Consider the following 17,366-nt stretch of genomic DNA (forward strand, 5'->3'; position numbering starts at 1 on the left):
ATACCAATATTTGAGCCTTGGCAATATTAGAAAGTCTCTAATATATTTCACTAAGGTTTAGATCACTTTCAATGGTAAGTTGCAGTTGATTAAGCTTTAAAGAATAACTAGAGATAAGGTCAATTACACTGAACTGTACTCTACTACAAGATACTTCAACTAGAAAAAAGTTAACTAAATAAAAGCTTTTTAAAAATATGAAAATCTATTACAATAACTGTTTTATGTGAATATTTCACTGACAATAAGCTTTATTTTAAGTCAATTTATCTTCATCTTCTATATTGTAGAATGCAAGATCTCCCTGTATTCTCTCCTTAATGTACCAGTTTAGCTGGCCCACAGTCTTCCAGGGATTTTCTTCTCCCTGGCTCTCATATCCCTATGGGATTTTGGAGCTATAATGTTACAAGGCTATAATATCCAAATTCATCTGGATGACAAGATTCTGAACTCAGTTCCTTACGACTGTATAGCAAATCCTTTAGCCACTGTGACATCACACCAGTGCAAACAACAATGGGAACAAAACAATTATTAGTATTTTATTAATTTGGCTATTTTTCTACTTTTTCCTGGTATCTGATAATTAGCCCATCTTATTCTGAGCCAGAAGACTCTTCTGCTGCCTCTGAAACACAAGTAAACTTTAAGGTAAAACCTTTTTTGTTCTATCTTCTAATTTGTACCCTTCCTTCCTAGTTGATACGTATAGGATCCTTTGTTGAGGAATATTTGTTTGCTATGCAAACAAGTGCTGTATTTGTTTGTGTTGTGAAATATTTAACTATAAAGATGTGTTACTATTTTACCATGCCTGCCTAAGTCTCTTGATTAACCTAATAAAAAGGTGAGCAGCAAAGAGTAAGGGAGGTGATATATGTGAAACTTCCAGGCAAAAAGAGTTAGTAAAAGCAAGAATTTATGCTTTTCAGAGAAAGAAAAAGAGACAACAGGACAGGGAGATGATAGGGGCCATCCAGTCACACAAGGAGGAAGCAAGAAAGTAGAACCTACCTAATGAAAGATAGGTAGAAAGTCCAAAGACAAAATGTAGATGAATAAAAATACATTAAATTATGTTAAAAACATAAACTAAGGCCAAGCATTAATAATTAAAAATAAGTCTTCATGTCTTTAATTGTGAGCTGGTTGACAACCCCCAAAAAAGTCAACTGAAGTTCTTTCTGGCATTTTTGATTTATTCACCACTTGAAATGAAAACAAAAGGTTTAATATTTTGCCCAGGCCATTTTTCTTACTGACATTTTATCCTAAAGTGATGACACCTGTGACCTCCATCCCTGATAAACTCTACCTATAATAACTATGCTGTGATTTGCTGAAAGCCTGGTGTGGCCATATTTTCCACAATGCCAAGACAGAGATAGGCATGTTTTTGGAAATTCAGTCCAATCTGGTCTGCATAGTAAGTTCCAGGTCAGCTTCACATACAAAGTAGAAAAAAAAAAAACTATGTTTAAATATGTGTATCAGAAATGAGAATACAAACAATTCTCCAGCACCACTTCCCCCTCTTTTTTTTAAACAAAGGAAAATACCCATAGTCCATTTTTTGGGGACTCTGGGTATAGTATTCAATGCTACTTCTGGCTGGTTGGGGGAGCTGATAATCTTAAAGAAAATTTAGAATTGTGATCAAGTCCTAACTGGAGTATCCTATGAGTCTTGATCATCTCAGGCAGCAGTCTTGAACCTATTCTGGATGTAGTACTCTGTCATCTGGGCCATCTGTTCCTACTGGAGTTTTCTTAGGTGGTCTTTCTTGAACAAACCTGGTCTTTCTTAACTCAGAATGAATCTACAGCCTCTCATTTCCTGTGGAAACAAACGCAAAATCTGTTCTTCAAAGTAACATACTTTTGATTTCAATTTTGAATACCTATCTTGGATTAATCCAGCAGCATTTATAAACAAATATCTTTTAGCACCTGTTGCTCCTTCCTCAGCATTCAAGCAATTCAAAGAGAGCATAATAACATGCATTATCCATATTCTCTGTGTATTTTCCATCTTTATGTGGCTTTATTTTAAACTCCATTTTATGTTTAATTTTTGGCTTTTTGAGACAGGATTTCTGTGTATCTTTGTCCTGGAATTCCCTCTGTAGACCAGGTTGTTCTTGAACTCACAGAGATCCACCTATCTCTGCCTCCTCAGTGCTGGGATTAAAGGCATCTATTACCATAACTTGAACTCACAGAGATCTGTCTTCTTCTGCCTCCCAGGCATTGGGTTTAAAAGTATGTGCTACCACACCTTGAACTCACAGGGGTCTGTCTTCCTCTGCCCCCCAGGCATTGGGATTAAAGGCATGTATCACCACACCTAACTACTCTTTCTCTCTTTTTTATTTAAGGACTTTAATCTTTAGCCTGAATATATATATATATATATATATATATATATATATATATATATATATGTATTGGTTTTTCGAGACAGGGTTTCTCTGTGGTTTTGGAGCCTGTCCTGGAACTAGCTCTTGTAGACCAGGCTGGTCTCGAACTCACAGAGATCTGCCTGCGTCTGCCTCCCGAGTGCTGGGATTAAAGGCGTGCGCCACCACCGCCCTGCTCCTGAATATATTTTTAACACACTGTGTAAATATTGAGAGGTTTTCTTCCTCTTTAAGTCTCTCTTTACTATATATCTCTCTTTTTCTGACCACACAAGTCTTTAATTTACCAAGCATATGGGTAGGATTAAAGCTGTGGCTTTGATGACTGGATCCAGCCCATTTTTTAGCTTTAGTGAGATTCCAGCATCAACATCACGGCTGAGGTACCAGACAAAGCCTTGTTTATTGCCACAACTCTATGACATTTCAAGGTCCCTGCCAGCAAGCAAGCTGCAGCAGTGTGCTGCACAAAAACTACATTGAAATGCTCCATAGTCGGACCACCTGCCTGAAAGAGTCAGAGTTTGCCCTGGTAAGATGGCCCAAAGAGCTGGCATTTTAAAACAGTGCATTTCTTTCCTTTTATGGATGAAAACCACAAAAAGCATGCAGTTGGCTTTTCATCAACAGTGTTTAAATGTTTCATAGCAGGACGTCTTAAAAGAACTACAAGGTTTTGAAGCTAAAACTGATTCAGGAAGCCTCTCTTAAATGAGCACACTTATTTGCCTCTACAAGCAGAGCAGACTCAAGAAATTGCTGCTACCAAGAAGGCATGCATTACTTTATTCTTTTCTGCCCAGAATTACTTACAATGGCTTTATGTGGATGCAGCTGTCCACGTGGGAGCCATTTTGTAACATGAGGGCTGGGCTTATTGGGTCTTCTGTCTTGCCTGGTTCTCACAGCCAGCAAGTTCCAAAGAATCACACAGCGAGTCTGCATTAGATATAAACTGATTGGCCCCTTAGCTCAGGCTTCTTATTAACTCTTATAGCTTACATTAACCCATTAATCTTATCTATGTTAGCCAAATGACTCGGTACCATTTTCAGCAGGACAGGTCACATACTGCTTCTTGGGTGATCTGGGCAGGACTGCTGGAGGGAGCTTCCTGCTTCCCAGAATACTACTATTCTCATTGCCCCACCTCTACTTTCTGTCTCGTTTCCCCGCCTATACTTCTTGACTGGCTAATGGCCAATATGTGTTTATTTAAAACATGATTGACAGAATACAAACAATTCTCCCACACCAACTTAATAATATTATACTTTGGAAAAAGTAAACATGTATGTGGGAAATAAGTATCAGCTCAGAGAAAAGACAGGAAAGCTGAAAGATTAATTAAGTAGAGGATTTGGGAATAATGAAACTATTCCGTGTAATACTTGTGGTAAGAGGAAGATTCTGCATTTTGTTTCAAGTTAATAGACACAAGGAAAGTTTCCTACTTCTTTATAAATTGTCTGCAATGCTAGTGACATGACTCACTGGAGATAGCCTTTAATCTCTTTTACCCTGAACCAAAATAAACACTTCTTTTGAGAATTGGGTGGGGCATTTTGTCACCCCAACAAGGAAAGTAACTAAGACAATTGCCAGTTTCTTTATGCTTTACTATCATGATTTTATAAAGATCTCTAAATTCTTGCATTTTGCCTGTCTGTAGCACCTGCATAGAAAAGAGGACACTGTGGTCTGATAATAGCATGAGCAGTATTTGGGTCTACTTGAAGCAGGGCTACATCAAAGAACTATTTTTCTTAGGCCCTGGCAAGTGAGTGAGATGTTTTTGGGATTATCTTATAAGATCATTCTCTGAAAATAATTAAAGCAGATTTTGATTGCCTGAGATAAGTTATTTACCAGGCTGGCATCAAACATGCAATGATGGTTGAGCTTGTACTTCTCTGAGTGTTGTAATGACAAATACCAGTTACTATTTCTTTCCCAGATTAATAATTTATATATCTCTAAAGCATACACATTATGCAGCTAGCTTGCATAATATGAATAAATAAGAGTAGATAGTAGTCTTAATTTCTTTTGTTTTGTTTTTGTTTTCAAGGCAGGGTTTCTCTGTGCAACCTTGAATGTCCTCAAACTCACTTTGTAGCCTATGCTAGCATCAAACTCACAAACGTATACATGCATCTGCCTCTTGATGCATGGATTAAAGATGTCCACCATCAACAACAGGCACTAGCACAATTTGTAATAAAATCCTCATTTCCTTTCGGGCATTTGCCATAATAGTCCATGTGCTTATGTTATTGTTAATTTTATTTTTAAAAACCATTTCCATCTATAAATTCTAAGTTCTTATGATTCATATGATGAGGTATAGTCAGAGAAGCAACCCCACCATCTATATCAATATTCTGTTTGGCAAAATTATTTTTTTTCAACTGACAACTTCAATTTTTAATAATAGAAACATTTTTGCTACTCCAGACACAATTTCAGGGCATAAAAATTTTTACCTATAAAAATAAAACTTAAACTCATCACCATTATAAGTACAGCTTTTAACTTCTAGATTTAAAATGCTCCCCTGCACCTCTCCCCATTCATTTAACACCATTCTGGTACCAACACAATCTGGAGAAAAAACAGTATTACAGTAACACTTAGTTTCATTTTATATAAGGATTGGAACAATGTTTAAAAATAAAGATCTTTGGTCTCTGGGGCTCTCTTCCTTTTTTGATGCTTTAAAAATGCTGCTGTAGTAACTGGTGTTGGGGAGAGAACAGCAATTTTCAGGAATGTGAAACTGGCAGATCTTCAATACAGTTAAATTTCTGAATCACAAGGTGTAGTGCTCATGGCAGTGAGCAAGGTTCAAATAAATATAGATGAGGATTCCTGCATCACACAATTTACTTCAAGTAAAAAAAAAAATCACAGATAGCAAAAGTCACAGATAGCCATCAGCTACAACTTTTAGGTTCTAGCAGGGTCTTAAACTGAGAAGCTAATGCTTCATTCACCAAATCTAAACTTACATTGAGGATTAATTAGAAGAGCAGGTGGTTGGCAAGAGCATACACACATTAAAGCCAATACCTGAATAGAAACAACAGCAAGAAACCATGAAGGTATTCCCTGAATAACAAAGGCAAAGTGTTGGGTGACAATGTCACTAAAACCTCAGTGATGCACTGAAAAGAAATTACAAGCAAAATTAAGCAAGCTATGACATTCATATTTTATAGCTAGTTCTACTGTGTTTCTTTTATTTCAATTTTTTAACTCTTCTTAATAGCTTAGAAAATCCAACTGTCCCTGGAGCTTGTGGAGCATAACCCACAATTGGATCTGCTTCCCACAGGATGATAGTCTGACAAGTCAGGAGAGCCATCATAAAGGGACAGATAATCAAAGGCATCATTCATAGAAAGGCGAAGACATGGGTCACCTTGGAATTTTCAAAAGAATCATTAATTGTCACCATGTTTATAATTCCTTGGGAATTTATTAACAACAACAAAATCTATCTTGACAAAAACTAGACTGGCTGGGAGGCTTCTCCACAAGCCAAGCATGCTATTTCCACTGATGTCTGATATGCAAGCAGCTGCAGAAAATGAGGCGACTGTGCCCACCCTTAGGAAGGCTTCTATTGCATATATATTTCTTTGGTTGGGAGGAGCATGAAGACTTCTGTTAAAATGGTTCCATAATGAATTTCTCTTATACAGTCAGCTGGGTTGGAATTCTTTCCTTGGGGCCTTAGTCAAATATCTGAGAGGCAAGGATGTGGTAGAATTGGCCTTTAATCAGCATACCTGGCCTCTACTTTGTAAGAAGAACTTTGGAGAGGGATGAGGGGACACCAAATGGTGGAGGAACATGGGAAAGGGAAGGCAGAATAAGGGGGAAAAAGAGCAATTGTCACAAAGTTTGCTGTGAGTCTTGGACTTGATACAGATTCTAGCAAATAGCGGAGAGTAAACAGTTATCCTTACCTAATCTCCTTTTAAACTCTGAGAACAGGCCCGGCAGTGGTGGCACACGCCTTTAATCCCAGCACTCGGGAGGCAGAGGCAGGCAGATCTCTGGGAGTTCGATGCCAGCCTGGTCTACAAGAGCTAGTTCCGGGACAGGCACCAAAGCTATAGAGAAACCCTGTTTCGAAAAACCAACCTCTGGAGGGAACAACCTCTGGAGGGAAAAATTACATTTAACAGGAATCAGTCTTGGTCAGCCCATACCTACACAGAGAAGCTATACCCAGAGACAATCCATTCCATGCTAGCAGAGTCCTGGTCCAACCTTAAGAGCAAGAGGCATACCTCTGAATCACCTCAGGACCAGCTGTAGGGAGCCTACCTCCAGATCACGTCAGTCAATGGTAAATTCACCATAGGTCAGCTTCAGCACATGGATCTCTCCTTTGGGTTTAGCTCCTAGCTCTTGGGCTTTGACCCCACATTATACCACTAGCAAATCAAACAATCTTAAAATGACCTAACATCAACCCTGAATGCTTTTAAATGCTTTTAACTCCATTACAAACAAATACACCTTCCTCCTCTATTCTTAACTCAGAAGCCACGCCACCATCCGGAGCCATGGGTTCTCACCTCCCCCTTTATCTTCCCAACATGTTCTTTATTTTCGTTGTCAAAATTCTTATAAAATATATTACCAATCCTCCAGAGTTCCTAAATTTCTGTGTCATTCAGATCATGGAGACGGATTGTTCTGACAGAAGAAAACCAAGCAAATAATTTCAGCAGAGTACAAGTATTCAAAGACTGCTTGTTAATATCTGCATACCCTGAAGCCTAACCAAAATCTCAATATCAAAATAATTAGAAGAAAACAGGGGAAATCTACCCATAATTCATGCTCCCATATGTGCCGGATGACCACAGGCTCACGGCTTGCAAGAAGTGACATCACCATGCTGTAACAGAGCAAGCTTGCAGAGTCACTTATTTCATTTCACGGAATAGAAGACGCTGTGTGAGCAGGCTTTGAGAACTGTGTCTAGAGTGAAAAGAGGAAGACTCTAGCATGGTGTGTCACAAAATCTGCTCTCTGAGCACAGACACTGCTGCTCTTTGATGGGTCCAAACTGTACCTTTCTGATAGGAAATCCTTTGCATTAGCGGTGCATTCACACCTCACCCAGGGCTTCCTCCAGCTTTTGCCTGGAGGTCATAAATGAAGGTCATTTCAGACTCTGCGGCTGCTCATCTTCTTGTTTGTCCAAGATGGACAAGAAATTCTGCAACCTTGGTAGGCTGAAGGCTTCCCACTCTCCAATTTCATGTTTACGAAGAACAAAACTAAGGTGGTCATTTCTGAGTCCTGCTACCAAATGCGGGTAGATTGGGTGTTCCTGGTCAGAGAGCTCGCAGGCATACACATGGTCTTCTCCGTGACAACAAATATAAAGTGTAAGCTTGGTCGGTCTCTCTATCACTAGAAACTTCTTGAGCAAGGCCTTGATTACTTCTCCCATGGTGTTTGTACTGGTGATATGAAGTGTCTTCACACAACCTCTGTTATTCAGTGGGAGTCTCCTAGGGCTGGGTAAGGTATGGCTCAGTTTGCAGAGTTCTATATGCACCCTAATGAAGCCAGTGAAAATCCCATTTGAATTCAAGGTCACCTTCAACTTATCTGTAAGAGCTAAATAGTACTTATGGACATTTTCTCTGATTTCCTATTTGCTGATGTAGTTGTGAGTTTCCTTTTCTTTCACCTGGCTGACCAGATTAGAACTTGCCCCAAGGTGCTCTCCCTTAGAACTTTAAAGAATTTATTTTATTTCTTAAAACCATTTACTTTTTTAATTGTCTATATTCATTTATTCTCTCTCTCCTAAGCCTATGCACATTTAAAAACAAACAGTGACTCTTTCTGAGGCTGTTTATATTTGAATCTGTCCTATTATGTATCTGTAATCCTTTTCTGTCTAGGGGTGCCTTTTAAAATGATAAATGGTACGGTTAGGACTTAGGCTGAATTGCCTTTTGGCTCAGCTCAGTGTAACATGGGAAAAGTACATTCACTGCTCCTGAGAATTCCTGGTGGGATATGTCCTGATCACCTCAACTATGCAAACCATTTGGCCCATGCTGCCACCATGTAATTTGCTGTACCTTGACCAGAAACCCCATTAAAGTGTTCAGCGTCCTGAAAGAGAAATATTTATGCCAGTAGCGTGAACCAGGATGCCAATATTTCTTAAAGAAGTTGCATTTTTGCTGCAAATGTTGAATCAGGAAGACTACTTTTAAAAAAGTTGAGGTGGCCCTGCTCAGCACCAACAAACAGAGGCCATCAAAAAAAGGCAGCTACCAAAAAAGCCATGCTTAACTCTGTTCTTTTCTGTCTAGATTTCCTTTGCAAGCTTCTTCGAATTTTATTTGTATGTAGTCAACCAAACGTTGGGTTATCAATGTTTAGTCACAGACTGCTCATTTGTTTCTCAGCCACCCAGACCACAAAATAATCACAGACAACACTGTTTGGCATATTTGCTCATAATTCTTATTGACTAGTTCTTAAATTAACCCATTTATATTAATCTGTGTATTTCCATGTGGTTGTGACCTACCATTAAGGTTTTGTCCAGCATCTGGAATCTGTCTCCTGTGGCAGTTACAGGTTTTTCTTTGACTCTGCCTACTCTCTCTCTATATCTTTTCCATTTTGGCTATATTCTGTTAATAATTCGCTGAAAGCAGCTTATTTATTAACCAATGGCAATAAAACATATGCATAGCATACAGAGCGGAATCCTACACATCAATTATCCTGAGCATAGAAAATCTCAAAGCCTGTCCCACATTAGCACTTCATCATGAAAGGCTATATATAGTTGAAAAGCCACCTTTAATAATAATTTAACTCCCTATAAAATTCTGTGGGCCATTTACATTGAAACCACCACATTCCACTTTGCCTCCATAAGATTTTTTAAAAAAAATATAATGCAAAACTCATTTATTCAAATTTCAAATATCCCTATTTTCTATTGCAGTTTCAACCAGGTTTTAAAGTCAAAAGTTCCAAGTGACTTCTGAGATTCATGTAATCTCTTTTCTGTAATCAATTCTAAAAGTTAGAATAAAAAGAAGATCACATATGTACAACATAAAATGACATAATATATACATTACCATTAAAAATGCAGGAAACAGAGCATAATGAGGAAATATTGGACAAGTGATCGATGAAAAACTCCAACTCTGCTTCTTCATGGCTGATCTCACGATGCTCTTCAGATCTCTAACTCCAATAATCTTTGTTGACTGTAACAAATTTCTTTCTCTTGAGCTGGTTTTATTCTCTGTTAGCAGATTTTCTTAGCATCTATCACAATGCACTGTCTTCTTCTAAATCTTGACATCTAGAAAGTAATCCAGGCTTCAAATTCACAGTTTCACACAGTGTTCTTTCTTGGTTTCAATTCTCAAACACCCCTAATACAGACTTGGCCTAAGAAGACTTCCTCAGGGGCAAATTCTATTGTCCCTTACTTCTATCATTAACTCCAGAACCATGTGTCCAAAGCTGCTAAATACAATTTCTTATTAGGGCTTTAACCTGGCACTTTTCTTCAAATATATCTTCACAAGCTTTCTGTCCTTGACTGCCTAACATTTTTTTGTCCTGATACTGCATATAATGACCAAGATGGTCTAAAAACTTAGATATTTGCTAGCCTCTTCCATCCTAGTGCTGAGATTAAAGACATGAACTACCATATTCAGCTCTAAACTTCCCTTTAATTAATATATACAATTTGCAATTGTATCAGTGTATGACCTTGCCCTTATATTACCATTACATTTATTTTATTTCTTAATGTTTTTATGTCTTTGAACATATAACTTAGCTTGAGTATACTTTCTGGTGCTATTTTTATACTCAAATACTTTTTCTTGCTCAGTTTGTTCCTTTTCATTTCAGTCATATTTCTTCATTATAGTTAACATTGATGACCACTGAACAACATCTATTTTAGTTTCTCTTGAGGATTTCTCTGCCAGCAGAATTGTTCCAAATCCCTTCTCTTTAACCTCATGCATACTCTTTAGATAAGCAATAGGTAGGCACTTTCTTCACTTAACTATTACTAGAATGATCTCTAGGCAACACACTAAAGTTATATTTCTCACAAACTTCTTGAAGAATCCCCCAACAGTTCAAATACCACTTAGCACCTTTGACTTTCATGTTCTTACAAATATGGCTCATTAAGTAGTGCTTAAATAATTCTACTATTTTGCTAACCCAAGTACCAAAGCCTAAATACCTCCAAAAATATGGGCATGCATATTATAGCAATACCCCCATCCCTGGAACCAACTTCTATCTTAGGGTTTTTATTGCTGTGAAGAGACACAATAGCCATGTCCACTCTTATGAAAGAAAATATTTAATTGAGTGATTGATTACAGTTTAGAATTTTGTCTATTATCAACATGGTTGGACATGATGCCAGGCAGGCAGACATGATACTAGAGAAATAGCTGTGAGTCCCCCATTTTTTCCAGAACAGAAAGTGGTTTGAGAAATGAGAAAGTGTCTTGAGCATATACAAGACCCCAAAGCCACACCTCCTCATAACCCTCCTACCTATGAGACTATGGGGGCAATTAAATTTAAAATACTATATAACTACAATTGTAGAAGGGTAAAGGTCAACATAGGTGAAAGAGGGATGACAGCCAAATAACACTAAGGTTTTTGATAATGATTCAAGAATTATTTCATTATATAATTATTTAAATGTATATATATATATATATATATATATATATATATATATATTCAATTTAGATCACTTGTGCTGACAGGGCTCTCCAGAAGAACCATAAGCCAGAAAATTCTTCAGTGTCAAGCACAAAAAAATTCCAATCAAATAGTCAAAGTATTGAATCATTATGAATCTTAGGAAAAACTACTAACAACAAATTGCTAGACCACGCCTGATCCTGTTCCAGAAGATCCATCAGAGGGGTGAGTGTGTTTTTGACCTGCAGCAGAAGCCTGAAAAGGGAGCATAGGCATTCCCCAACCACCTTAACTCCCTGGTCCTTCTGTAGGGGCTGCTCCCCTCTGCTACGGCCTGTCTTTTCCTAACCAATCCCAGCTTTCTCCCAGGAAACCCATACCTTCTTCATCCCTTCCGTTGGGCCATAAGATCCCCCCAGCTTAGCCTGTTTGGGTGCTGTGATGGGGCAGTGAGTACAAACAGAATGGCGGGAGCTCCTTTGTTTCAATAGCCTGTCAGCAGCAAGATAGGCCTATTGTCAGTGAGGTCCCTGGCCAGTCAGGGGCCCTGATCCTATTCCAGAATATCCATCAGAGGGGTGAATGTGTTCTTGACCCATAGCAGGAGCCTGAAAAGGGAGCACAGACATTCCCCAACCCCCTTAACTCCCTGGTCTTCTGCAGGTGCTGCTCCCCTCTGATAATGACCTCTCTCTTCATAAGCAATCCCAGCTTGAACCCAGGAAGCCCCTCCCTATTTCCTCCATTCCTCAGGGCAATAAGGTCACCCAGCTCAGCCTGTTTGTGTACTGGGACAGGGTGGTGAGTGCAACCAGGTGGGTGGGGTTCCTTTGTTTCAATAGCCTGCAAGCAGCAAGGCAGACTTTTTTATCAGCGAGGTCCCAGGCCAGCAAGGGAACCTGATCCTGTACCAGAAGATCCACTGGATGGCATTTGAAGGAAGACATGGGCAGGCGCCAAAGCAAGAAATCCTCCATCAACCTGAAAAACAACATGAAAACACCAGAACCCAGTAATCCCACAACAGAAGGACTCGAACACCCTAATTCAGTAGAAGTGGAAAAAAATGACATTATGAAAACAATAGAGGCCCTTAAACAGCATGTAAAAAACACCCTTATAGAAATGGATGAGAATTATAACAAAAAGTTTAAAGAAATGAGTAAATCTGTAAAAGATACCCTGGGAAACCAAGAAAAAACAATAAAATAGGTAATGGAAACAGTTTAAGAATAGAAAACTGAAATGGAGACAAGGAAGAAAACACAAACTGAGGGCCGGCTGTGATGGAGGAAGGTCATTGGCTAATAAAGGCACTGCCCTGGCCCATTTTATTGGTTAGAGGATAGGTGGGAGGAGTAAACAGAACAAAATGCTGGGAGGAAGAGGAAGTGAGCTGAGAGACTCGACAGCTCTCCTCTCGGGAGCAGACGCCTGAGAGAGACGCCATGCCCCGCTCCCGGGATGAAGCTCCAACCCATGATGGACATAGGATAGAATCTTCCTGGTAAGCGCACCTTGGGGTGCCATACACAGATGATTAGAAATGGGCTAAATTAATATGTGAGAATTAGCTTAGAAGAGGCTAGATAGAAATGGGCCAAGCAGTAATTAAATGAATACAGTTTGTATGTTGTTATTTTGGGCATAAGCTAGCAGGCGGCTGGGATTTTGGGGACGCAGCCCCGCCACCCCATATTACTACACGGCTGGGTATGGAAAATCTAGGTAAATGAAGAGAGACTACAGAAACAAGCATATACAATAGAATACAAGAGATAGATGAAAGAATATCAGATGCTGAAGACACCATAGAGAAAGTAAGCACACTGATGATAGAAAACAGCAAATCCAATAAATTCTCATCACAAAAAATTCTGGAAATATGGGACACAATAAAAAGACCAAGATTAAGAATAATAGGGATAGAAGAAGGAGAAGAATTAAAGCTCAAGGCCAAGTTCCCAAAATAAAGAAAGATATTCCTATGAACATTCAAGAAGCATACAGAACACCAAATAGACTAGATCAGGAAAATACATCCCCTCACCATATAATAATCAAAACAGAAAACATACAGATTAAAGAAAGAATATTAAGAGTTGCAAAGGAAAAAGGTCAAGTAACTTATAAAGGTAAACCTATCAGACTTACACCTGACTTCTCTATGGAAACCATAAAAGCCAGAAGGTCCAGGACAGAGGGACTGCAGAAACTAAGAGACCATGGATGCAAGCCCAGACTACTATACTCAGCCAAGCTATCGTTCCCTATCAATGGAGAAAACAAAATATTCCAGGATAAAAACAAATTTAAACAATATGTAGCCACAAATTCAGCCTTACAGAAAGTAATAGAAGAAAAATCACAACCCAAGGAATCCAATATTGCCAACACTGCCTACAATAATTAAAACATCTAGTGACCCTTCACCAGCACAAATCAAAGAAGGGAAACACACAAACTCTACTTCTGAAAAAAAAAAAAGAATAAACACCGGAGTCAACAACCACTGGTCATTAATTTCACATAATATCAATGGACTCAATTCACATATAAAAAGGCACAGGTGGCGTCAGACGACACAGGTGGCATCAGACGATGCAGGCGACGCCAGACAATGCAGGCCACAGGTGGCAGGGACCACAGGCAGCAGGCGGCAGGGACTGCAGCCCGCAGGCAGGGGGACCTGCGTGGCAGCAGACACAGGCGGCAGGGACCGGCACACAACACTGAGAGCAGATCACCCCACTACAATTAAAACAAAGAGGTAGGCCTTTGGTTGGTGAGGTCCCTGGAAAAGGTGAGCCTGGTCCTGTTCCTGAAGACCCTTCTGAGGGGTGAGAAGGATCTTGGCCCCTGGCAGGAGCCAAGAAACAGAGCAAGGGCATTGTGTAAGAGGAGACCCTGGCCAGATGGGAAACCTGATCCAGTTTTAAAAGATCCATAAGATAGCATCCATAGGAGGAGATGGGCAGACGCCAAGGCAAAAATTCACCCAATAATCTGGAAAACAACATGGAAACACAAGAACTCAATGATCTTACAACAGAAGGACTTGACAACCCTCACATAGAAGAAGTGGAAAAAATTGACTTTATGAAAGTAATAGAGTCCCTTAAACAACATGTAAATAACGCCCTTACAGAAATGGATGAGAAATATAACAAAGTTTTTTTTTTTTTATAGTTGAATGGCTACATTCTTTTTTTTCTTTTTTTTATTGAGAAAAAAAAATTTCTGCCTCCTCCCAGCCTCCCACTCCTCCGCCCACCCCCCACTCCTTTCCCCGTCCCCGCACTCCTCTCCCCCTCACTCTCCAGTCTGAAGAGGAGTCAGGGTTCCCTGCCCTGTGGAAAGTCCAAAGTCATCCCCCCCCCTCCATCCTGATCTAGGAAGGTGAACATCCAAACTGGCTAGGCTCCCACAAAGTCAGAACATGAAGTAGGATCAAAACCCAGTGCCATTGTCCTTGGCTTCTCAGCAGCCCTCATTGTCTGCCATATTCAGAGAGTCTGGCTATATCCCCTGCTTTTTCAGTCACAGTCCAGCTGGCATTGGTGATCTCCCAATAGATCAGCCCCACTGTCTCCATCAGTGGGTGCACCCCTCTTGGTCCTGACTTCCTTGCTCATCTTCTCCCTCCTTTTGTTCCTCATTGGGACTTTGAGAGCTCAGTCAAGTGCTCCACTGTGGGTCTCTGTCTCTATCTCCATCCATCGCAAGATGAAGGTTCTATGGTGATATGCAAAATATTCATCAGTATGGCTATAGGATAGGATCATTTCAGGTTCCCTATCTTCAACTGCCCCAGGAACTAACTGGGGACCTCACTTGGACACCTGGAAGCCCCTCTAGGTCCAAGTCTCTTCCCAACCCTAAGATGGTTCCCTTAATTAAGGTATGTGCTTCCCTGCTCCCCTATCCAACCTTCCTTTATCCCAATCATCCCATTGCCCCAAGTTCTCCCCCTTCTCACTTTTCTCTCCCCATCTCCGCTTACCCCCATCCCACCCAACCTCAAGATCCCGATTTCTTTTCTTTTTTTTTTTTTTTTTTTTTTTTTTTTTTGTTTTTTCGAGACAGGGTTTCACTGTGGCTTTGGAGCCTGTCCTGGAACTAGCTCTGTAGACCATACTGGTCTCGAACTCACAGAGATCCGCCTGCCTCTGCCTCCCAAGTGCTGGGATTAAAGGCGTGCGCCACCATCGCCCGGCTAGATCCCGATTTTTTGCCTGGCAATCTTGTCTACTTCCCCTACCCAGGAGGATAGCTATATGTTTTTCTTTGGGTTCCCCTTCTTACTTAGCTTCTTTAGGATATCAAATTATAGACTCACTGACGTTTATTTATGGATAGAAACCAATTATGAATGAGTACATCCCATGGTCACCTTTTTGGGTCTGGGTTACCTCAATCAAGATAGTATTTTCTATTTCCATACATTTGCATGCAAAATTTGAGAAGTCATTGTTTTTTACCGCTGAGTAGTACACTAATGTGTATATATTCCACACATTCTTCATCCATTCTTCCATTGAATGACATCTAGGTTGTTTATAGATTCTGGCTATTACAAATAATGCTGCTATGAACATAGTTGAACAAATGCCCTTGTCATATGATGGGGCATCTCCTGGGTTTATTGCAAAGAGTGGTATTGCTGGGTCCAGGGGTAGGTTGATCCCGAATTTCCTGAGAAACCGAAACACTACTTTCCAAAGTGGTTGCACAAGTTTGCATTCCCACCAGCAATGGATGAGGGAACCCCTTCCTCCACAACCTATCCAGCAGAGGCTATCATTGCTGTTTTTGATTTTAGCCAATCTGACAGGTGTAAGATGATATATCAAAGATGTTTTGATTTGCATTTCCCTGATCGCCAAGGAGGTTGAGCATGACATTAAGTGTCTTATGGCCATTTGAACTTCTTCTGTTGAGAATTCTCTGTTCAGATCAGTGCCCCGTCTTTTAATTGGGTTAATTAGCATTTTAAAGTCTAGTTTCTTGAATTCTTTTTATATTTTGGAGATTAGACATTTGTCTGTTGCGGGGTTGATGAGGATCTTCTCCCAGTCAGTAGGTTGCCTTTTTGTCTTAGTGACAGTGTCCTTTGCTTTACAGAGCTTCTCAGTTTAAGTAGGTCCCATTTATTCAATGTTGCCCTTCATGTCTGTGATGCTGGGGTTATACATAGGAAGCGATCGCCTGTGCCCATCTGTTGTAGGGTACCTCCCAATTTCTCTTCTATCACGTTCAGTGTGCTCAGACTGATATTGAGGTCTTTGATCCATTTGGACTTGAGTTTTGTGCATGGTGATAGATATGGGTCAATTTTCATTCTTCTACATGTTGACATCCAGTTGTGCCAGCGCCATTTGTTGAAGATGTTTTCTTTCTTCCATTGCATACTTTTAGCTCCTTTATCGAAAATGAGGTGTTCATAGGTTTGTCAGTTAGAATCTGGGCCTTCTATACGATTCCATTGGTTGACTTCTCTGTTTTTATACCAATACCAAGCTGTTTTCAATACTGTAGCTCTGTAATAGAGTTTGAAGTCTGGAGTATTAAGGAGGAGCGGCGAGGCTGCGTCCCCAAACCCCAGCCGCCTGCTAGTTTATGCCCGAAATAACAACACACAAGCTGTATTCATTTAAACGCTGCTTGGCCCATTCTGCTCTAGCACTTACAGTCTAATTCTCACATCCCGATCAACACATCTCTAATAATCTGTGAGAACCGGTCTTACCGGGAAGATTCTAACCTAGTCCATCCTGGGTCGGAGCTTCAATGCATGTGTCTGGCCAGGAGCGGGGCATAGCGTCTCGCTGAGGCGTCTGCTCCAGAGAGGAGAGCTGTGGAGTCTGAGCTCACTTCCTCTTCCTCCCAGTGTTCTGTTCTGTCTACTCCTCCAACCTATCTTCTAACCAATAAAGTGGGCCAAGGCAGTTCCTTTTTTAGCCAATGACCTTCCTCCATCAGAAGTCAGGGATGGTAATGCCTCCAGAAGATCATTTATTGTATAAGATTGTTTTGGCTATCCTGGGTTTTTTGTTTTTCCATATAAAGTTGATTATTGTCCTCTCGAGGTCTGTGAAGAATTTTGATGAGACCTTAATGCAGATTGCATTGAATCTATAGATTGCTTTTGCTAGAATTGCCATTTTTACTATGTTGA

The 17,366-nt window shown here is 40.0% G+C and overlaps 1 pseudogene; it reads right to left on the minus strand.

Annotated features, from left to right (window-relative positions):
- Positions 1–7,607: 7,607 nt before the first annotated feature.
- LOC121440440 overlaps positions 7,608–17,366 on the minus strand; it is an 87,744-nt pseudogene continuing 77,985 nt past the window's right edge.

This window comes from Microtus oregoni, unplaced genomic scaffold, assembly GCF_018167655.1.
Source record: "Microtus oregoni isolate MIOR12 unplaced genomic scaffold, Mior012 000067F_ref0000223, whole genome shotgun sequence".
In the NCBI taxonomy this organism is placed as follows: Eukaryota; Metazoa; Chordata; class Mammalia; order Rodentia; family Cricetidae; genus Microtus; species Microtus oregoni.